This window comes from Apium graveolens, chromosome 6 (genome assembly GCF_009905375.1).
Source record: "Apium graveolens cultivar Ventura chromosome 6, ASM990537v1, whole genome shotgun sequence".
Taxonomy (NCBI): domain Eukaryota; kingdom Viridiplantae; phylum Streptophyta; class Magnoliopsida; order Apiales; family Apiaceae; genus Apium; species Apium graveolens.
In genome coordinates this window covers 110,246,833-110,259,793 of record NC_133652.1, presented here as the reverse complement: position 1 = coordinate 110,259,793, position 12,961 = coordinate 110,246,833, and positions in this window count along the sequence as shown.

The following is a 12,961-nucleotide window of genomic DNA, read 5'->3' as shown; positions in this document are numbered from 1 at the left end:
TGCTGATCAGGCAAAGATACCAATAAGTAACCTTTTCTACTAGTAGATGGACGAATTCCCCACTGGTCATCACCCTGGCCACATGAGGACCTATGCTGGACTGCCACTAAACCACTTATGCATTGATGGACTCTCATTGAGCCACTTACAATTTCATGGACGCCCACTGAGCCCATGTTGCTTATGCCGACTCAAATAGATGGACTTACTTCCCGAACGTTGGGCAAGTAATCAAAATGTTTTCTCAAAACAGTAACCTCGTTGTGAATATAAAATACACCACAGAGCCGGATCCCTCAGGTTTTGAGCGAGTATTCAAATCTCCTTCGAAAGGAAGATCTTAAATCTAAAAATGAGTTTTGGGATCCGCTCTAACTTTTAAAAATCATTTTCAAGACTCGAAAACATTTTAAAGAATGTTTAGAGTAACGCTGATTTAATAAAATAAATCAGTCCCGATATGTTAGAGAAAATATCTGAATATTATTACTTAAATAATATTACCATAAAGGATAATCTTTATAAAAATAATTGAAATAGGAGTTTTACAACTCATACTTGAAATGAATAATAAATAACCAAAGATATACTTATACGAAAGCACGATCTTTATTTGAATAATCGAAAATAAGTTTGATTATCGAAACATTATTCTTTAATAAAAAAAGAATATTATTTAATAAAATAAGCGGAGTCATAAGTCCTCGAATGAATATTCAAAATAATATTCATTAAATAAAGTAAGCGGTGTCATAAGTCCTCGAATGAATATTCAAAATAATATTCATTAAATAAAATAAAGTTATCGAATAAACCTTATTCGATTAATAGTTTTGAAAACTATATCAATATATATATATATATATATAAATATATATATATATTATACTCGGGAATATCGACTCGCGGTTTAGAAAATGTTCACCTTTGGGTTCTCTATACTAAGGGTATACGCAACTACTGCTTATCTCTAGCATAGGTATTATGCAACTTATAAGCATTTGAATCAACAATTAGATATCAAGATTACGAAACAGACATGCATCTATACCATATCAGCATGCCCCAATATATCGCAAAATTTGCTAATAACAATCATGCACTTATCACAAGATAATGCAAATACATATATTTACATCACAACAACAGTATAACGGGTAGAAAACTTGCCTGAGTGTTCCCGGATAGACTTAAGCTTAGAGTGGGTCCAATAACCTATGAACAACAATATAAGTCGGAATTAAACCCCGGTCGCTTAAGAAACTAGACTTTAATCAATTGAACCCTAACGTTCGCTTATGGTAACTTCTACGCTTAACGAATCACATAAGTCGTTCGAGTACCCTCGACTCCACCATTTATAATAAATTAACCATTAAGAATTTTAAGGCGATTCTTTCGCGAGTACCCTACAACCAAGGTTTCAAAGTAAGGAGAGGGGTAATGGTTCATTCGCGAAACGCCGTTACTTAAAACGGTCGTTTCTCCTAAACAGTAAATCGGATTCAAGCGAACCACATATCAAAACGAAGCTCGTAACATGAACTATCTAAACATGGTAATGGTCAGAATCTTACAGTGAGTTCACGGGTCCTGAAGTTAAGAACTAAAATAGTCTAAGGTAAATCGGGCATTACGATGGCTATGTTTACGCGATTACCAAAGTATTAAACCATTCCAAACAACCAAAATCCAACTCACAATCAACAATACAACCAACCCTCATCCAAACCTTACCACATCAGTCCCAACATCTCAATATTTTCCAATTCATTCCACCCTATACATGAACTACTAACTATACTTAAGTTTCATTAACTATAAACAAGATTCAATCATCCAAATCACTACAAACCCAACCAAACTTGAAACACACAAGCATCATGCTTCTCATATACTATAACAATCAAAACCACTCCTAAACATTCAAAGTAAAGCTTAGGGTTTAAAGTTTTTTTATACCTTCTTGAAGCTTTTAATCAATGAAAGATCCTTGGAATGTCCATGGAAGCCTTAATCTATGCTTAAGCTACCTTGACCTTACAAATAAAATCAAGAATCAAAAGTTTGTTCTTGAAAGTTACTATTTACCCTAAACTAAAATGATTTATTTGAGCTAGCAAACCTTGGATTCAAGCACTCAAACTACTTGCTCTTTTTAGTTATAAAATATAGGAGCTATAGAGACTAACCTCTTGATTTATGATGGAGTGAAGCTTGAGTTTTGAAATTTTCCTTCTTGTTTAAAGAAGAAAAGCCGAGGCAATGAAGGAGAAGAAGAAGAAATAGCTTCTTGATTTGTGTTTTGATGATTTGTGTGGTGTTTAGCTTGGTTACATGAAATTTACCATGGTGAAAAATGTGTGGCTCAGAATCAACCAACCAATCCTTCCCACTTGTCATGCTTATGTCATCAAGCTTAAGTCATCTTGTTACACTTGTCTTCTTCTTGTTGGTATGATGACATCATCATCCACTAACCTCTTTGATTAACCCTTAATTACTTGGCTAATGACCGCTTATCAGTTATACGGTTCGCTTAACTTTCGTTCGCGTTTATCGTTCGAGGGATCATATCCGGGATCTTATTACTTGGGTTCCCCTAAACCTTTCTCAATATTTTATATTCCTTTTATGATCCTCTCTTATAATCCTTGAATTTAAATCCTTTTAATCATTTGACCTTATACTCAATTCTTTCGGTATCTGGTGGATTTTCGGGAAAAATCAAAGTGTTCGAATTTGGATTCTGACGATCTTTACATACACTTATTTAATTTATGGAATACTAATACGATCTTAGAATTTCCAGAACAGTACTCCTATATAGTGTGGTCTGATAATTTTTCTTAATCAGCATCATCAGCAAAAGTTACTATTCATCAGGGTTTCAAAAATTCCAAAAATTGGGGTTATTACAGTCTCCCCTCCTTAAAAGGATTTCGTCCCGGAATCAGATAGAAAATGAATAGGGATACTCTCTTAGCATTGCACTTTCTAACTCTCAAGTAAATTTTCCCACATTGTGGTTCTACCATCAAACTCTGACTAGTTTGATAACCCTTCTCCTAAGCACTTGTTCCTTTTCGATCTATAATCCTTTATGGTTGCTCCATATAGGTTACGTCTGGTTGCATGTCTATGTGCTCATATGCCCCTATATGTCTGGCATCCGAATTACACTTCCTTAACATTGATACGTGGAACACGTTATGAACTTGCTACAGGTTCGGGGGTAGGGCTAGCTCATATGCTAACTTCCCAATATGTCTTAATATATCCAAGGGTCCAACAATTTGTGGGCTTAGCTTTCCTTTCTTTCCAAACCTCATACATCATTTCCAAGGGAATACCTATAACAGCACTAGGTCCCCTACTTCCTATTCTTTGTCCTTTCGTGTCAAATCAACATACTTTTTATGTCCATCTTGGGCTACTACCAGTCGTCCTCTGATTAGATCTATTATATCCTTGGTCCTTTGGACTACTGCGGGTTTGAGCATCTTGCGCTCTACAACTTCATCCTAACATAAGGGAGATCGACATTGTCTTCCCTCAAGGATCTCATAAGGCGATACCTCGATATTGACATACGATCTATTATTGTAAGAAAACTCAATCCGCGTTAAGTGATCATTCCAAATTATTTCAAGTCTATTGCACAGACTCTCCTCATAGCTTCTAGCATTATAGCTTTTGCTTCGCAATACCCATTCTTTTCCAGTTCGTAATCGTTACTATCTTCCGTACAGAATATTATTCTAGATATACCTTTACTCGCTAGAGTTTTATAACCTTTTAATAATCGCTTCAACCTTAGTATCATGAATGCGTTTCCATTTCGAATACCACCATACTTGGTACCACTTCATCTCTAGCTGCCTCCATCTTCGAAAGCTTGGTCCTTCGTGTAGAAGTAAAAGAATTTATTAAAAGATCACTATGATCATGAACACTTGTTATATTGCATAGTTAGTACAGAAGGTGGCCAGCCTTTAGTACTTGACAAGCAATTAAACAACATGTGGTATCCTACTAGGCTTCTATCACACAGATAGATAGTCATTCGGCAATACCTCCCCTTCTGGAAGGGTTGTTCTTCTCAGCTTACATGAAATGAAAAGAAGAGAAAAGAACGAATTGAAGAGAATTGTATATATGAAAAAAATATATTGCCACAAAATATCTGGCTTGGAATCTACCTCTGAACTATAGAGGTTTGTCATAGGAGAACAAAACATATATGTATATATATCAATATCAAGTATTATAGCATCGTATTTCACGTGCTTAAAGATTTTTTTGCTATTCTGTCCATCATTCTACGGACCCATGCTCTTGCTCGAGCTCATAAACACTCACCTTTGAAACTCCCTCAACATCGAAACTCGAATAAGGGATTTCATTCTAGACATCATTGTCAGTAGAGTTTTATGCTTGCACTACAACCTTCCTCGTATAGTAATACGACTCTCTATTAACAAGAAGGAATAAGTATTCAATAGGTAGATAATCGACTTAATTAGCCTATCAATGATAACTTATACACCACCACGACCCGATTAGTGGTACTCACTCTCAACATCCATTCAAATACAACTTTCACGGTTGTAAGTAATTGGCTCATAACTCGCAGAATCATTCCTGCATTACTATGGCCCACCGTTGACCTACTGTAGTCATTCGTTTTCCATGAAGTCTTAATAGCTAACCATATAGAGTCCATACATATCGTATCGAATCCTTCTAAGGAGGTAACATAATCACCATTCATGATTCATGAAGAACACTCCTGATCCTGACGTACATACATGACATGAAGCAGATAAAATTACAGAAGAGTTTCAGTGAAAGCAACGATAGCAGGCTAATACCATTATTAACCATATTTCTTTATTAGGAGATATGAAGCTCAAAGGTTCATTTAGTCCATTCATAACATGGTCCTGGTTTAGAAAAAAAAATCACCACTTTTCCATAAGTCATTGCCTTAGTCTTTAGATGTGAACATTGTCACGACTGACTCTCGATCATACATAAGACGTTTCTTATCTAGGGTCCTTCTTGTTTTCACCAATCTCGACCCTCATTGGGTCGATCTATATTTTCTTATGGTTCAACACGTGCCCCACCTGGCATTATTATAATTATGTCATATTTCCTTTATCAAAATTTCTATTCTTCAGAACTTTGAATATTACATTTCTTCTTGTAAAACCTCTAAGGTTATCTTTGAATCGTTCCTCCTGTATTCCCTAGAAACAGGGCATATCAAAATACCATTTATTAATACTAGAACCATTGTCTATATACTTCTGAAAAATTTCTCCACTGATCCTTAAAGGTTGTTGTTACCTTAATCCTTCATTACGTATTACCCAAACTCATAATGTCCCTATTAAGGGTGAAATGTCAACCTTTATGCATTCCCCCATGGTTCATCTCAAGTTATCGAGGTTTTATCCTTAATTCTACCCATAAAAGGTACTTGCATCCTTCCATGGATACATCAAGTCATATATCCCTGATAAGGGTATCTTATTCAATCATTTCCACCTCGATAGTCTTTACCAAATTTCACAATAGCATCCTTATTCAAGTTGAGGTCAATCCATATGGCCTCTAAAAGATAACAACGGTTATCCTCTTTTCCTTCCTGCTTTGGTAATGATAACAGGGATGTTCTGGAAAATATTGGTCGTGTTCAACGTGAACTTCTTCTTACTAAATCCTCATTTACCTTTGTTGTTTATCTCAACAGTCATCTCAATGTTGGGATATCTTCTATACTTGGTGTCTCCCTTTTGGGTATCAAGTCACAGGTGTTACATACACTTCACATTCTTGAAGGTCACTTCCTTCATCCCATTTCCTAATTTCTTGCTTTCATGTCTCCTCAGTCCATCCGTGTTTCCTTATTAATCCATCGATCTATCTCAAAGTTTCATCGAATACTCTCAACTTAAAGGGGATTAATTATATGTATCGCTTATGCCTTCAAACCTTGACTTTATCTCATGATCAGTCACCATCATGCTGATGATGACACATTTCTCTATATTTATTGCAAGGGTTTCTTAGGGTTTCCCATACCTAACTCCCTTATCGCTTCTCAACTCTCTTTCCTTTATATCCCTTTATACTCCTTCCACTTTCAGTCTTTTATTTTCATTTCTATTATAACCATTTTATGAACCAACACAACATAAACATTAATCATTGAGATGTGATCATCAGTCAACAAACACCAGTCTTAATGCATTATTATTATCCTTTAATATTAATACTCGACTAGGGACCTTTAGGAATATTGATACTATTCTCATAATCTCATTTATAAGTCACGTACTTAGAGATATAGAATTCATATCATATTTCAAGGACAATTATTGGTCTAACATTTATATTACGGTAAATTAAGACAGAATAAATTATAAAGGAAATAGTGATAAAACATAAATATTAATAATTCAAATGTCTTAAACTAAAATATTGTAGTGTTGTCTCTAGGGCAGAAACACTAACAATCTCCCACTTTCACTAGATTCAGTCACTCATACTCACGGAACTAGTATGACCATCGTGCTTCTGCTGCGACAAAACCTTAGTCAATGGGTCTGTAACATTATCATTACTATGCATTTTACATATAAATCTTATTTATTATTAATCTCATTAATAAGGTGATACCTCCTAAGCACATGCCCAAACAGTCTCATTGGTTCTAAAGCATCAATATATTCGGCTTCCATTATGGAATCATCAATCTTCTTGTTGTGAACTATTTCATCTAACATCATTTATATTGAGACAAAACACAAACCTGAAATAGACACATGATCATCCTTGTCTGTCAAAAAATTAGGTTCGGAAACTAGGATTAGTGTAACCCTTGACAACTAGTTCTTAATCTTCTTCATACACAATAAATAAATCTTTAGCCTTGTGTAAGTCATATGTCATAGCCTATTTGTATATTCGAGGATTCAACTCAACTCAAATAAGAATGTAATAAGTAAATAGTGGATCTACCGTCAAAAGAGATCTCACAGAGTAATATCTGTCAAAGGATTCAGAAACAAGGTTCATCTACAGACTTGAGGAATTAATTCACTGGAAGAAGTTCAAGAAATTGATCATGCCTCAGTGATATAAATCAAGAGTGTGGATTTAATCAAGTGACAGAGATCTCGTCAGAGTATCATTAATTACAAGGATTTAATCTGAAGAAAATCAAAGTATCAAAGTCAAGACATGAAGAAACGTCACGGAAGTTAGTCACTCATGAACCAGACAGTACATCGAGTGTCAACATTGAAGTGGTGGAATTGATTCATAATTGACTGTGATTATCAGAAGATTTTCAGAAGAATGGTTGCTGCTCAAGATTAGTATTAATTCTCTATTAATTAATTAAGTCATATAATTTAATTAAGAAAAATAAATTATATCTGCAAAGATTAATTTATTTATTAATTGAATTAATTGATTAATTAATTCTGAATTAATATTAAGATTTTTCAAAATTGTTTTTTGAATTAAAATCAGTTTAAATCAGCAAGACAATTGAAAATGAACTAGCATGACAATCTGGATTGTCATACCGATTGTCATGCCAAGTCATTTCAATTGTCATACCGAAAGTTACACTGGGAGGAGAATTGTCTTGCCAGTTCATTCTGATTGTCTTGCTAGTTCAATCAATAGTCTCACCGAAAGTCTTGCTAGCTCAATGGATTGTCTTGCTAGCTCAATGGATTGTCTTGCTGAGCTAAAAGGATTGTCTTGCCAACAAATCAGGTGGTTGTTTTATTATTTAAACAACAGAAGCAACAGAAGTCAATCATCCATCCAAAAACAGTTCAAGAACAAAGAAAAGCAGAAGCTGAAAAATATATCATCTCTTCTCTGCTAAAATCAAGATCACAATTTCTAGCTAGTAAAGTTAAATCCAAACCACTAGAAATCATTATCTTGTTCTTGTGTAACAATCTAGCGGATCAAAATCCCTAGAACTTATCGCGTTTAGCATTTGATTCTAATTATTGCAAAAATAGAAAAAGTTCATGTCGAATTTATTCTAAATTTGTGATAATTAATTTGAGATTAATTCCTTGTAATCGATACAGTTGTTGTAAAACCTTTCAAGTTTAATAATATTTTTATTTAACTTGAATTTTGTTTCACATTTTTTATTCCGCATTTAATTCGATTATTCGGTACTGTTTGTATTCAACCCCCCTTCTACAAACACATTGGGACCTAACAATTGGTATCAGAGCCTTCTGATTAACGAACAAATCAAGATCCTAGACTTTTGTGATTTTTCAACTCCTTGAATTTTTTATTCATTCAAAAATTCATAATGACTTCACAAAAAGTTGGAACCGTTAAAATTCCACAATTTGATAAAAAGAATTATATTATGTGGAAGAAGAAGATGCTCTTGTTTTTACAAGTGGCAAATCCCAAATATACAAACTTGTTAAAGAAGGGGATAAGAACTCCGATGGTTATTGAACCGGAGGTGATAGTAGATGATGTTGTGATCACCAAAGCCAGAACCTATCCTAAAGATCCTGAGGATTTTTCTCCTGCTGAAAAAGATGAAGCCTCCTTGGATGCCAGCCTTCAGTTAATTTTAATTGATTCCCTTGATCCCTTGATGAACAGACATGTGATGAACTGTAAAAATTCCAAACACATGTGGGAAACTATTGAGGTGATCAATGAAGGCACAGAGGAAGTTAGGGAGAACAAGTTGGAGATCCTAACTTCTGAGTATGAATATTTTAAATCAAATCCAGGAGAAGGAATTACTGAAGTGTTTGAGAGGTACAATGCGTTGATCAACAACCTGAACATAAATGGGAAATATTATTCAATCAGGGAGGTCAACAAAAAGTTCCTTTTAACACTGCCAACTCATCTTGAACATAGAATCACTGCCATTAGAGAAGCTAGAGATCTGAGTGAGATTTCTTTGGACAGGCTCTATGGAGTGTTAAAAACCTATGAGTTGGAGCAGATTCAACAGAAGGAAGTCTACGGGAAGGATAGAATGGTCAGCACATCTACTGCACTTGTAGCTGAAGGTCAACAACAACAGCAATCTCAACAATTGGAGAGAATGGTACAGTGTTCCAAGGCTGAGGAAAATATGTTAGTAGCAGAATATGATCCTCCTACTACAAATCAATCAAGTGATGATTTTTATTCCTTGGAAGAGCTGGAGCAATTGGAAGACGAGTCAATGGCCCAAATTGTCAAGAGATTCTCCCATGTCAGATTCAAGAGGAATCCCAAGCTTAAGTACAAGTCCAACTACAACAAATTCCAGAAAGGTGGATCTTCATCCTCTAACACCAGCAGTGGTGGATACAAAACAGGGATGGTTGATCGGAGCACCATTAGATGCTATAACTGCAATGAGTTGGGACACTTTGCCACAGAATGTAGGAAGCCAAAGCAAGTAAGAAAGAACTCTGAAAGGGCTTATCTGGCAAAGGGAAGAAGCTGGGATGATACTGATAGTGAAGATGAAGATGAAGGAAATCTTGCTCTTATGGCTATTGATGGAAAAGCTTCATCGTCAAGAATAGAGGTAAAACTTTCTGATGCTGAAATGGTTTATCATCTAAGAGGTAACTTAGATTGTGCACGTCGTGATAATGAACTGTTAAGTTTACAGATCACAGACCTTGAGAAAGAGGTCAATGAATTAAGACTTGTGCACATTAATCAAGACAAATTAAAAGAACAAGTATCTTTTCTAGAGAATAGAGTTGACTGTTATAGAAAACTCGAAACTATTCTCAAAGACAAGATCACCGGTCTTGAGACTAAGGTTAGAGCCTACTTCAATTCTTGTTCGAAGGCTAAAGAGTTCTACAGTAAGCAATCTGTTAATCAAACATCTGGAATAGGTTATGATTACAATGTTGCTATTGGAGAATTAGGCATAAACTCCCCTCCTCGTGTCTGTGCTAAAGGGAGGGAAGTACCACATGTGCTTAAGGGTGTTGATGAACCCCTCTATAAACCATCAATTGCTGAACCATTTGATGCGACCTCTTCTGTTATTCAGGAAGAAATACGTGCTGAAGATCATGCTAATGAGAAGGTTGTTTCCAAGTCAAGTGTGTCGAAAGTTCCAGTCAAAGTTGTGAAAGCAACTGAGACTAACTCAGACACACATGAGTTGGATAACAAAAATGCCATGTCTGCCATGCATAAATTGTCTACTATTAATCACTCTCATAAAGCATGTGGTGTTTCTAATTATATGTCTTGTGCTTTTAATATGATGTATGCTTATTTTAATGGTAAGCATGTTTCTAATGATAAGACTACTCCTCGTCAGCATGTGAATAACAAGAAGCATGATAGGTCTAAGACTGCTAGTCCTTCTAAGGCTAGAAAGGAGACATTTGTGCCTAAGCTTAAACAGAATTTTGTTAAGGCTGTTTACAAGGTCAAATGTTCAGTCATTGAGAAAGTTGAGGTAATTAAAATTAAAAATGTTGTTTTGCCTGACAAAGGACAGTTCTACAAGTATGCCGGGCCCAACCAAGTTTGGGTTCCGAAGAAGGTCTAATCCATTTGCAGTGCAGGGCATTAAACAGGTGTAACCGGTAGTGTGGATTCTTGACAGTGGATCATCAAGACATATGACCGGAGATAGAGCCCTGCTATCAAATGTGGATTGAAAAAGCTGGGCCCCTGGTTACCTTTGGAGATAACAGCAAAGGTTTATCTGAGGGATATGGCTGTTTGCAAGCTGGGAATGTTATCATTATAATTTTGTATATTGTGCTAGGTTATTATCAGGAAGCAGTATCTAACATATAGCACCAGTGACGAGACTTGAGAATATTACGATATATCAGGCACCTGCTGCACATTACACTTGGAATTGGACTCTAGTAAGATGTGTACAAGTGTACTCCTGGTTGGTGAGTCAAAAGAGGAAGTCAATGCACCTCAGTTCATGGACTTTGCACTTGCAGATCTATTGGACTATGCAATCTCTTCTTCACAATCTCACTTCAGGTTGGTATGAACTAGTGTACTGCTCAAGCAATCGTCATATTTATAACTCTCTAATCACTAGGCACAATCATATTGTTTAATATGTGCAGTGAATTTTAGGAGTAAATCAAACTTCTTTCTACATTAGTGATTTCTTATTTCTTGTAAAATCCTTTGAAATCACTATTGTACATCATCTCTCTCAAAAGATTAAATGTATAATTTTCATTCATTATAGATCTTAAGTACATTTTATCTCTCTATATTGCCCTATGTTCTGTGACACATGTTCAGTCTCCAATGGCTTTCTTTCATTGACAGTCATGAGGTTGAAAACCCACAACGTCTATCCCAGACTGTAAAGACAAACACAGAAACAGAACCAGCCAACACTCTCTTACCACTAAATGTAGTATGAATGAGCGTGAGGGAGATAGTGCCTTAGTGCATCACATAAGGAAGGTTCTGTAGTCAACCCAGTAGCTCTGTCTCCTACATAGATGAGTAGTATTTAAACCGAGATAACTGCTAGCCCCCATACATCTTCTCAAAAAGATGTAATGGCTGAAAAGGCACATAAACAGTTACTAGATTCAGTCTCTCAACAGGGTGCGTCTATTGAATTTTGCTTGTCGGCCAAGGCATCCGATGTAGTGTCACCACTTCAAACATAAACAATTCTTGATGTACAAGGAGAGATTACACACACAAAGGATGAGTTGACGGAAACAAGAGTTTCGACCATTTTAAGGTCAGATTCGATTGTTCAAGGTTCGTTAATGGACCAATTGCCTTTACAGGTGTTAGGAGAGGATACTGATCCAAAAGCCATATGTCAGTGGTCAGTGTCTACCTCCCCAGGCTTAAATCCCCTGGATGCATCTGCGGATAGTGGATCTGACATAGATGCAGATCGGCAACTTGTTGACAATGATTCAGATATTACCTGATGAGTCACAAGGAAATGTCTTCACAGATATGAGAAGGGAACTTTGATCTTTATGCTAAATTCGTTGGATCATTGTTTACCTTCCCAGAATTCAAATCTGGAACCCTAAAAGGGAAACTAGCAACTTGTAAATTATGACTCAGATTCATCTGACGAGTTTAACAAGGATGGGGATTTGTGAACTCCCATTGCACCACCTGTGACCTCCTTAAGGATGGCTAAGGTGATTTTCCTTGCAGGTACAGCTGAATGTTGGAGCTATGAGAGAAGAGTGATACACTTGTGAGAATAAGTGTAAAAACGAGTGGAGAGAAGAGTGAAACACATGTGAGGTACACTAAACAGAATCACACACTCACAGTGAGGAAGAAAGAGAAACTACTTGTTATTTCTTTTCCAACCAAGTGAAATATGAGAACTCCTTCAGATGACGGCATACATTCCTTCTTTAAGGGGGAGATAAAAGCTTAAGAAATAGTTTAGAGGATTCCTCAACTAAGGGGGAGAAATAGCAGTGAGGAAGAAAAAGATCCTATATGTACACTACACCATACCATTGTTGTTTGTAACTATGGATCCTATTGTACGGGAGAGGTGGTAAACACAAGGTGATTTTCTAGTAAGGGAAGAAGCTGTTTTCAAAAGGGGAGTACCATTGGTTTTTATCTGCGGATCCTATTGTACGGGAGAGGTAGTAAACGAAGGTGATCTTCTTTAATCAGTTGATTCTCATAGGGGGAGAAGCAAGAGAGATATGGGCTTCTCAACAGGAAATGTGGTTGTACAAATGAAGATGGAACTACTTGAAGATATGTTCAGTCTAGAGGAACATCTACTTGGAATCTGGAAAATGTTAAATCTAGTCCAGAACTTTTCTACTATTTACTTTGCATTTCTTTTTATATCTTTTTCTTATTTGTTAGTTGAGTTATCCTCTAGGTATTTGTGTGTTATTGTGTAACAAACAAATATGGGGAGATT